This window comes from Nilaparvata lugens, chromosome 3, assembly GCF_014356525.2.
Source record: "Nilaparvata lugens isolate BPH chromosome 3, ASM1435652v1, whole genome shotgun sequence".
Lineage (NCBI taxonomy): Eukaryota > Metazoa > Arthropoda > Insecta > Hemiptera > Delphacidae > Nilaparvata > Nilaparvata lugens.
The window spans coordinates 89,590,515-89,602,224 of NC_052506.1; the positions used below are offsets into that span (position 1 = coordinate 89,590,515).

The following is an 11,710-nucleotide window of genomic DNA, read 5'->3' on the forward strand; positions in this document are numbered from 1 at the left end:
AAAAAATAGGAACAATAATAAAAAGAAGAAGAGACTGGAGAAGAGAGAGACAGATGAGAGAAAATTGGGCTAGAACAATGAAAACAAAGAATAATAGAAAACGAAGAAGTGATAATTAGGAACAGCAAGGAGCAGACAAAACGAAGGGGAACCTGAACAACGAAAAAACAAAAAAATGGATAAAGGTGGATTAAGTAAGATGAGAAGGTAAAAGAAGAAGGAAGATGAGGAAGAAGAAGGAAAAGAAGATGATTGAGAAGAATAGGAAGAAGAGGATGAGAAGGAGATGAATGAGGATAAGGAGGAGAAGATGGAAAAAGAAAGAGAAACAAGAATAAAAAGATGAAGAGGCTGGAGAAGAGAGACGGATGATAAAGAGGAGAGAAAATTGGGCTAGAAGAATAAAAACAAAGAAGAAGAGGAAACGAAACAGTGATAAGTAGGAACAGCAAGGAGCAGGCAAAACGAAGGGGAAACTGAACAACGAAAAAGCACACAAAAGAAAACAGAGAAAGAAGAATGGGCAAGAGAAGATAAAGAAGGATGAGGGGAAGATGAAAGAAGAAGGAGGATAAGGAAGAATTAAAAAAAGGAGAAGGAGAAGCAGAAGAAGAAGAAGAAATAGAAAAAGTAGAAGAAGATGAAGATGAAGAAAAAGAAGAAGAAGTGGTAGAAGAAGAAGAAGAAGAAGAAGAAGAAGAAAAAGAAGAAGAAGTGGTAGAAGAAGAAGAAGAAGAAGAAGAAGAAGAAGAAGAAGAAGAAGAAGAAGAAGAAGAAGAAGAAGAAGAAGAAGAAGAAGAAGAAAAGGAAGCAGAAAAAGGCGGCGATGGGGAAGAATATGGAGTAAGAGGAGGAATGAGAGGAGGTGGAGATATTTCGTGACATGCAAAGATAAAAACAAAAGCAGCACAAAAGTACGGTGGCCAGTTTAGTTGTTGGTTGGTAGTTGGTATAGCGAATAAGGTAGCCTGAAGGAGAATGCTAATTACTTGTAAGGAATGATAAGAAGGAAATCGCCCGCCCCGCTAATGAGTGTAGCACAAGGAACTTGGATGATATTTCAACCACCAATGAGCAACTATCAGTGTTACCCTGCTCAGTCACGACTCAACTTCACTCTTAGCCTTTACTCCAATTAGCACTAACAATTCAATCCAACTTTATTGCTGAATAGTTAGTTGTTAAGATAAATGTTATTGTTAAACATGATTTTGTTTTCCTCCGATTTTGCTACAAGTATTTGCACCAATAATTCTCAAGTGGTGTCTATATCGCTCTTGTAACTGTATAGCCCCGCACACACACACACATCGATTTTTGTTCGTACTGTATTTTGCCTTCCTTATAAATTCTATTAGATTGAACAGATGATTTCAAACGGATGATGTTTGTCTAGTTCCATTTAATCTGATAGGATTCATGAGGACAGCAAAATATCGCACGTACAAATATCGATGTTTGTGTGTGTGTGCGGGTTTTATGGAAGTGAGAAAGATACTCATTTTACTTTCCTTGCCCTATTACCATAGTTAAGGAAAGTATTGCTTTCCGAAAAAAATTAAGGTACCCCGATTTCTAAATTTCCATACGTTTCAAGGTCCCCTGAGTCCAAAAAAGTGGTTTTTGGGTATTGGTCTGTATGTGAGTGTGTGTGTGTATGAGTGTATGTGCGTCTGTATATCTCATCTCCCAATTAACGGAATGACTTGAAATTTGGAACTTAAGGTCCTTACACTATAAGGATCCGACACGAACAATTTCGATCAAATGCGATTCAAGATGGCGGCTAAAATGGCGAAAATGTTGTCAAAAACAGGGTTTTTCGCGATTTTCTCGAAAACGGCTCCAACGATTTTGATTAAAGTTATACCTAGAATAGTCATCGATAAGCTCTATCAACTGCCACAAGTCCCATATCTGTAAAAAATTTCAGGAGCTCCATCGCATCTATGCAAAGTTTGATTTTAGATTCTCAATTATCAGGCTTCAGATACAATTTAAACAAAAAAAATCAAGTGGAAAAGATTGAACATGAAAATCTCTACAATTAATGCTCAGTAACATTTTCTCCTAAAATTAAAAATAAGCTCGAAATTCGAGAAAATGTGATTATCCAATTATTGCAAACTGTTGGCCACTGTTGATTCTATTAAATGATTCACTATGAAGAGATAGCAGACCTCGTGTGTCTCCAACGTTATTGCCCTGTCACCAGCTGGCTCAAATCTTTGAATAGTAGACTTGAGATGCGCGGGAAAACTAACGTCAGGTGATCAATTTTCATAACGGCAAGGAAAGTTGTGTGAGTGCGCCACACCAGATTTTTTTCTTTAGTAGCTTGATTTGGATGGATGCGAATAATATAGGTAGAACATTACGTGCTCTGTATCGAGGACATTAAATTACTGCAGAAGAATTTCTACAGACCTTTCTAAAGGATGAATAATAACAGATTAGTAAAAGTAGATCTGTACCTATGAACATTGGAGGGTCGCGAGGGATAGAACGGGTTATGAAGAATACAAGTACTGAAATTTTTTCAAGGAAATATTTGAATTGAAAAAGCTGCTCCAATCCTTGTTTTGGAGTTGATCACGGCTAGCAGCTACCAGTTGAATTGAATTACGAGATCTTTCCTTTCTTATATATTCAAGCATGTTATGATGGGTGCTTGAAGTACAATTTTGTAAGATTCAACAATATTCTGCTGAATAAACCTTAAACCTTAACCTATTTCGGACTATGTGTAACCTTATCTAAATTTGGGATAGGAATAGCACAAGGTTATCTTATTTTTTCTCTCCCTATAATTTTGATGATGTACTTATTGTATGAATCAATCAATCAATCAATAAAGAATAGATTATTGTGCATTCAGGTTTCAGAAAGGGTGAAGCTACGAGAGATGGTCACAATCACTTGAAAAATCGAGTCCAGTCTAATCGTAAAAAAAAACTGTTTGAGGTGAGTGAAAGAATGTCTGATGCTTTCCAGTCATCTCCGAAGAAATTAAGAAGATAATAATTCACAGTTCGGGATGGTCCAAGAAACCATCATCTTTAGAAAAGAGAAATAATCGAAGTCATTATAGAAGTCGGAAATAATAAATCAAATTAGAATTCTATATCGAACTGAATTTGAATTTAGAAGTATATTGAATGAGCCTTGTTTTACGAGTACTGTATTTATTGCAACAGAATATCATCATTCATCTCCAAAGAAATCAAGAAGATAATAATTCACAGTTCGGGATGGTCCAAGAAACCATCATCTTTAGAAAAGATAAATAATCACACAATCGAAGTCATTATAGAAGTCGGAAATAACAAATCAAGTTAGAATTCGATATTGATCTGAATTTGAAATTAGAAGTATATTGAATGAACCTCGTTTTACGAGTACTGTATTTACTTTCGGCAAAATATCGATGATAAGTCAATAAATAGAAACGTCTACTAATACAAGTGTGATATCGACATTTGAATATCTTTGCTCCCTATCAGAACTTGGATAATGGCACTTGAAAGTTGAAGTGGAAGAGAAGTAGGGGGACACTGTATGAAAACTGACAGGGTTTGTTTGTTCAACCAATCAATAGACTCGGTTTTCAGCATATATATGAAAAGCCAGCCAATTGGAGACCTGAATAAGCAGCTCATGGAAAATCCTATCAACGACAATCATGCATTATCTGCGAAAATCTAGGAAAATAGAAAAACAACCAGTCAAATGCCTATGACTTGATGTCAATGAATAAGAAAAGTGAGATGGCAGAGAATTGTTCGGTCATCAAATACAGAAGTGAACAATGCAATCTACTCATTTAGTATACAAGCTGTAGTATGCACTTATACAAGCCACTTATAATACGCAATTCAATAATCTGTAATCTGTTCCTCAACTATACGTTTTATTAATCAGGCTCCTGATTATCAGGCCATCAACGTTATGTTTAAGATTTGACCAGTCAACAATGAGGCTTAGATTTTAGCTAGTGAGAGGCGTGGCCTAAGATTGCAGTTCTAGAGAATTTAGAGATTACGGTCAGCCAGACGATATTTTAAATTGCCTCCCTTCCAATAATACATTTGTTAAATGACATCTAATGTCAAAAATGGAATGAACTCAACAGGTAATAGATCAATCGGACAACGGCTTTAAATATTTTCAAGGATTTGCTACTTTTAAACATGGGTCACCACTTGTTCACTTCATCTTCATATCTGCTAAACTGACTGCTCTTTAAATTCTGAATTGGAAGTATCATGACTATAACAGGTTATCTACGCTCGCTCGATAAATTTCAATCGCAAATGTTCAAAAACTAAAGAATGTAAATAATCCGCTTATCAAATAGGCTACATGAGAGCTTAGTAATCTAACAACGAGATGAGTCAATCTGCTCAATATAGAAGTGTTAGAATGCAACTTTTCAAGTAGTTTGATAATATTGTTGCAAAATGTTATCAGTATATTGACGTAATTTACAACATTTGATGTAATTTAAGCACCTGGAATGTGAATTCCAATTTATATTCGAGACAAATATTATATTCGTTTAACTCGCTATCATATAACGATATCTGAACAAAGTTTTCAGAGGTATGATAGGTTGAAGACGACCATAATTATTGGAAGAAGTAAATAAATAATAATAGTTATTATTTCCTGTCCTTTGTATGAAATGCGAATCTATGTATATAGTTAGAAGCTCCATGATCTCACAAATCATATATATAAGTTACTCAGAAAACTCTCCTTCTACTTTTGAATCTGATTCAACTGTAAATGATAATTTATAATTTCATTTTCTCAATGAGGGATAACAACCGATCACGAATGTATGGGATCAATGACTATTATCCACATTGATTTGTTACTGAAACACCAGAATAAATAACCTCTTATTCCAAAGTGGAAAATATTAAGCTGAACGCGTAGTTTCAAGATAAGAGGCATCGTAGATGAACAAATAATTAAAATTGAATTGATCACCTATGCATTGAGATCCCAGTTTCTTCAAGTAAATAATACAAGCATCTAAATTTAAAAATTTACTTTGTGAAAATAAGTAAGGACTGATAATTCTGTGAAGTGAATAACTACAAGACTCAACCTACTTCGGACTATGTGTAACCTTTTCTAAATTTGGAAGAGGAATAGCACAAGGTTACCTTATTTTTCCTCTCCCTATCATTTTGATAATGAACTTATTGTAGACTATCAATAAAGAATAAAGTACAAATTTTGCATACAGTAGAAAATTTCTTAATATACTTGAAAGAAATTAAACTTGGACGAAGATTTGACAAAATCGCATTTTCACTCTTCGAAAACAATCTAATCTAGTTCTCATCCTGAATGGATAAAACGTGATCTATTATAAAATTGAATCTCGAGTTGAACATGAAAACCGCAAGTACTGTGTTCATTGCACTCTGAAAGCTGCATTGGAGTCCAGAATGTAAATTCAGCATCGGAAATAATAAACTAGTAGTAAGCAGAGGTCCCGTACTAAATAATCATTTCTATGCATGTTCGCAATGGAGATAATTGAAGCATTACAGGCAGTGCTGTTGCACAAGCCCATTAGTCGGACGTACATGCTAGCAAATAATGTCCGATAAATTTATATGCGCCTGGCTATAAACGCGAACCTGTTGCATTCCTAATGAATTGAGACAGGTAAGTTAGTTAATCCGCGATTATTTCTATATGAAAAGTGAAGTTTTGAAAATTCTGTAAACCAAACTCCAAAATATAATAAACTTAAAAAAGTAGCCTTCTGTGATGAATGTGGTAGTTCATGTTGGAAAGTAAAAGAGTTGCTGCCATATTATCTTACACATTCTCTGCTCTTCGTAGATTTTGGTATTAGCATACAGTATTGATTGAAATCTATTCATCTTTTGACCGCATTGCTTTTCAATATTAGTATACTATGGGCCGTTTGCAAAGTCAAAGCTTAAACTGAATTTAATCAGCTACTGCCTTAAACTCTAAATATAACAAAACATTATAGCAAACGAGACTTGATACGGATTTAATCCAGTCTAAAATGAAATTTGGTCTTGTGCAAACGGCCCTATGAAGTTTAAAATGGGCGGCTAATCTCTTAGAGAACAATAATGATTCAAATTATTGTTTTGTTCACATTACATCCTCATTTGTACGCTTCATTTTGGTCCTACAAGATGTAAAATTATCTCTTGATAAACAAAAAAATTTAAATAATATAACCCTCATTGATGAAAAGCCATATACTGTATGATTTGGGTAAGTGATAGATAAGGGATATGTGAGTAGATTCCATGGAATTATTGATGTATCACGATCTCCGAAAGATTGTCGTACATTACCGACTCCATAAATCAAGATTTATAATCATCGTATATTGTTCGTAAAATTGAACAAGATAGCACTCAAATGAGAAAAAAGAAACCAAAAGCAAAGGAAAACTGCTTTTTGAGTGATCTTAAAAATTGAGAAATCTTACTTTTCATTTTTCAATACTTTCCAAATGTATAAGTTGTAAACGCAATAACTAGGAATGACTGAGGGTGTACAAGCCCGTGATGATAAATAATGTCTTATTGTCTACTTATCAAACTGATATATCTTATAAACAACTAACTAAACTAACTAATCTATTAAGCAATCCAAGTGTGTTCAACTTTCCATTTTTAAACTTTTTCATTTTTTTCCAATTTCAACATCTACTAACAATCGGAACAGTTAATTTATGATAAGTTTTTTCTGAATTTCTGAATCAATCAGAGGCTGACGTACATGAATTATCTTATTGTATAATAAAGCTCCATAACCCCTTAGATCCTCTCGTAAAATGGAAGAAAGTGAAAATCGCGTACCCAAATCAAGTTTTATCTGGTTTTCAAATTTCAGTAACGGTATGTTTGATAATATGAACTTTGGAAAGAGAACAGCAAACAATGAACAGTAAACCAATTAAAGTAGAAGTACATTGATAACTAAAAGCGAGTAATTATTGTTAATGCAGTAGGTTCATATTCGAAATTTCATCTCAGATTTGATTAAAAAGCTTCTAGTATTATCTATCACGTAGTAAAACCTGTGCGACTGTGAAAACGTTGCTTATTTCTGTAAAGAATACCTGACTAGAACACAATCCTCGACCAAACAATGTTTTAAAAAATCGAAAACAATTTTCAAAACTTGCGCATTGTTTTACGTGAACCGGCTGAGAGAACGACAAACTTTCCCCTACCTACTCCAGAGAAACGCGCACCCTGATAGAGCACGGGGAACTGAGCTTCCACTCGATCATTCCACTTTGAATGGAAAACATTCGTGCATTTCCGGCAAACATCGGCCAGCTTCGGCTCTACCGACCTGACGGCTTCGTTCCACAGTATATAACAGTAATTAATTAATTTTCAATCATTCCTCATTCATCATATACTTTTCCACTACAATCGCAGTTGACCTATGCCAAAAAAGTTGCAGATAAAATACATTCAACTCCTGACTTGACATCATCAATATCAACATCATAATATCCAACCAAACAGATATACTTACAGTACCAGTATCCTATTTATAAATAAAAAATTGAAAGATTACAAAAGAGACTAACAAAATATAAGTGGAACTTTCGCCAATCCCTTCGCAAACAAAGATGCAATCTTTAAAAGCAGTGAGTTTGAAAAATGATTGTGTGTTTTTGAATTTGATGATCTACTGTTTGATTTACTCCCAAACCGGTTACGATATGTATCTTGTTGTTGACGATGAATTGGTTCTGCCTTGGCTTCTGATCACTTCCAACATTTCATTTTCCCCAGTAAACGAAGACGAATGTAGCACTACTTAGATGTGAAAATGGCAAGGAGGAGTGAGATATAATTAATTTGCAGTTGATTGAAATTTGTATCGGAACAGGGCACAATAAAATTAGATTTAATCAATCGTTGATTGAAAATTCGTTCACGATTTGATCAGGATACAGTTAGGAGGAAGCGGATAGGCATTCAACCACAATTAATTGGACATTTTAAAGTTAGTTATCGTAATTAATTCACTACACTCAAATATTTTATTACAGTATGAATATCGATTTGTTTCAAAGTGTATAGAACTGAGTCTAAAACAAGCCATAATTAGATTGAAATAAGAACTTAGTATTTTGATTTTGCTGTAGTGCCAAGGAGAAATAAAAAAATATCAGATTCATCAGAACGAACAAATGCAAATTTAAATCCAAACCCAATAAAATTTATAATGTTATAAACTAATTCTCTATCGAAATCTGATGTATTTTTCTTATTTTCTTTTTGCAATTTGTATTTGTTTTCTTTCATCTTATAATTAAAATCTTTGAAGTGTCATATATATTTTGTCTAAGTTTATTTATCTTTTGTAACTCGTTTTTTTTTGTAACTGGGCACCCGCCGAAAATTTTTCGGGTTTGGCAGGACTCTCACTTGTTTGAATTACAAATAATAATTTTGATTTGAAGTAGTGTAAAAGGATGCTTGATCGCCATCAACTCGGGAGTACTATCAACTCATTTGATGGCGATGAACCATCCTGGTAGGTTCTAGGACATCAATTCATTTGAAGGATCAACTCAGGAGTACTTTCAACTCATTTGATGGATCTATCATTCCACCAGTACTTCAAGGTAGGTTCTAGGACATCAAGTGAAGGTAGGTTCTAGGACATCAAGTGAATTGAACTCACTTGTGCCAGTACTTCAAGGTAGGTTCTAGGACATCAAGTGAATTGATAGTTCACTTCACTTGTGTAGTGAGTTCACAAGTGAGTTCAATTCACTTGATGTCCTAGAACCTACCAGGATGGTTCATCGCCATCAAATGAGTTGATAGTACTCCCGAGTTGATGGCGATCAAGCATCCTTTTACACTACTATTTGATTTTTTGTGTTAGCTTGAAAATTGAAAAATTGATGAACTTTGAACATTCCATATAGATCTTCAGTATCTTTTTCCTGTATAGGGCTACTTGTAATATAAATAATATATAAAGAAAATAAAAATATCAAGTGAAGGTAGGTTCTAGGACATCAAGTGAATTGAACTCACTTGTGCCAGTACTTCAAGGTAGGTTCTAGGACATCAAGTGAATTGATAGTTCACTTCACTTGTGTAGTGAGTTCACAAGTGAGTTCAATTCACTTGATGTCCTAGAACCTACCAGGATGGTTCATCGCCATCAAATGAGTTGATAGTACTCCCGAGTTGATGGCGATCAAGCATCCTTTTACACTACTATTTGATTTTTTGTGTTAGCTTGAAAATTGAAAAATTGATGAACTTTGAACATTCCATATAGATCTTCAGTATCTTTTTCCTGTATAGGGCTACTTGTAATATAAATAATATATAAAGAAAATAAAATATCTGTACCCTTTTTTTTGAAATATTTTATCACTACATTTTTCGGACATTTATGTCATTTTCAAGTGACCAAGTGATATCACTTGAAAATGGCATAAATGTCCGAAACATATAGTGATAAAATATTTCAAAAAAAGGGTACTGAGATTTTTATTTTCTTCATATTTAGATCTTCAGTACCCTGGAAAACCTAGCTTTAAAAGAAAAGTTTATTTTTTAAATTTAATTTTTGACAACAGTGGCAGAAACGAAGAGAATCTGGCATCTGTGGCAGAAAATACGAGATCGAGATGGCTACTGATATTTACAAGAAATCTTGTATCCCAAGAATAATTTATCTGTATTACCACTGATAATACAGCAATTCAACAAAAAAATATAATAATATCTGTGTTATTAACAGTGTAAAAGTGAACACATACAAGATATAACCTATACTTTCAGCTACAGAGAGAGACCAGGAAGAAAATAGTCTATGCTACTCTCTTTGTTCATCATGTGAACTTATTTTCTTCGTTCACTCAGTGGAAAACTAAAAATGAGTTTCAAATGAAATAAGTTTCATGAACAAGGCTGGAACAATCTATAGAAACTGGCTGTGAAGCATTAGTTATGGATAGTATGCAATAATCGGCATTTTTGCAAGCATTGAACTGTTGTAAAACAAGTAAAGGAATGCGCAGATGGGAAACTACCTGGAAAATCAACATTCAATGATCGTTCTCCAGGCATCGAAGGAATTCAATAATCATCTTTTATATTACTGTGGTTTTCTGAACAAAGTACAGAGCTTAATGATCACATAAATTATTCAGTTTCACATAGTCTACCAACTAACAGATGCATTTTTTTTCATCTACAAAAAAATGTTTTTCATCAAGAATACGCTTTGAATGATTTTATTCATGTTCTAGAATAGTTGAGCACAGAGAATAGACCACACACCACACCAACAATGAAAACTCCGCCTGAATCTTCAGATTGTGAAGCTTATCATATCAAGATGATAAGCTTTGAAGATTTGAAGATAAAGATGGTAAATAATGAAATAGAACTGGAGACACCAAGTGGAGTGTTGAGGCCATCTGTTCATAAATGATATTCAAATCTTATTATTGCGTCAATAATATTGAAATATTTGTTTTTCTCAGAAGTTGGAAATTATTCATGGCTCTGGATTTTGTCAATCTATGAAACTTCCCACACACCATCTTTATGGCTTCTGTCAACAATAATCGACCCCTATTATCTAAACAACGTTTTCTGAGGAGAATGCATCTGGATTTTCTTATCTCATATCTTGGAGAATTCAATACAAATAACTGATACATACATGGAATTTGATTTTCAATGAATTTTCATTGGTTATAAACTACTATTCTAAATAAGATGAAATAATCAAACTTTATCTCAATACAGTAGTGATAATCAAGTCACACTAATAGAAATTAGTCATTTGCTTTGATATTTCGCCGCTTCAAAATATTTGTATCATCCTCCTGACACATATTATATCATGTACATCTTATAAACATAGTTAAATAAGAACAGGAGCAGTGTTAAATATAAGCAGGAACTATAATAAATTCATACTCTTTCGGACAGGCTGAGTGGGAATAAACCCATTAGAACTCGTGAGAAGAATATCTTCATTGAACCAGACTCTGATTCTATTCTGTTATATGGGAATCAAGTTTGAAAGTATTTTTCCTACAGTTACGTTGAAAAGTGGCCATTGCTGCACTGTTTACAGAACGCAAAGAATCACTTTTCCGCTCTAGTGCGGGAAAAATTTTTCTGCACTCCAGATTTGCAACATGGCAACACAAAATACTTAGTAGGTTATATGGAGCACCAGTGCAGCAAAATCAAAATGAAGTTGGTAACAGTGACTGCTGTGGCTGCTATAATGAGCAGAGGTGCAACCAAGCACAACGCGCTAATTATTATTCATTATATATTATAACCAAGGACAACGAGGACTTTAGGATTTTAGGATTAAGGTTTTTATCAATAATAAAATTACACAGAAAAACATTTGATGCATTTCAGGCAATTTTACCCATAATTACCCACTTCTCATATTCAATGGTAACTGTAGGAAAAACTTAATGTGAAATACGTGCGCAAAGTTCCTCTGCTGCACTCAAGAAACCATTCCGCCCTCGCCTACGGCTCGGGCGTAATAGTATATTTCGCACCTAGGGCCGAAAATGAGATATTTCCGGCTCGAAATCGGTTTTTAAGTCCGAGGCCGTAGGCCGAGGACTAGAAAAGATTGAGAGCCGGAAATACATTTTTGCCCATGGTGC

The 11,710-nt window shown here is 34.1% G+C and overlaps 1 protein-coding gene across 1 annotated transcript in view; it reads right to left on the minus strand.

Annotated features, from left to right (window-relative positions):
• Window positions 1–7,283, minus strand: part of LOC111048257 (basement membrane-specific heparan sulfate proteoglycan core protein) — a 259,916-nt gene extending 252,633 nt beyond the window's left edge. The window contains 1 exon segment of the mRNA XM_039422952.1: window positions 7,133–7,283. The gene's annotated coding sequence lies outside the window, so the exon portion shown is untranslated.
• Window positions 7,284–11,710: the final 4,427 nt, after the last annotated feature.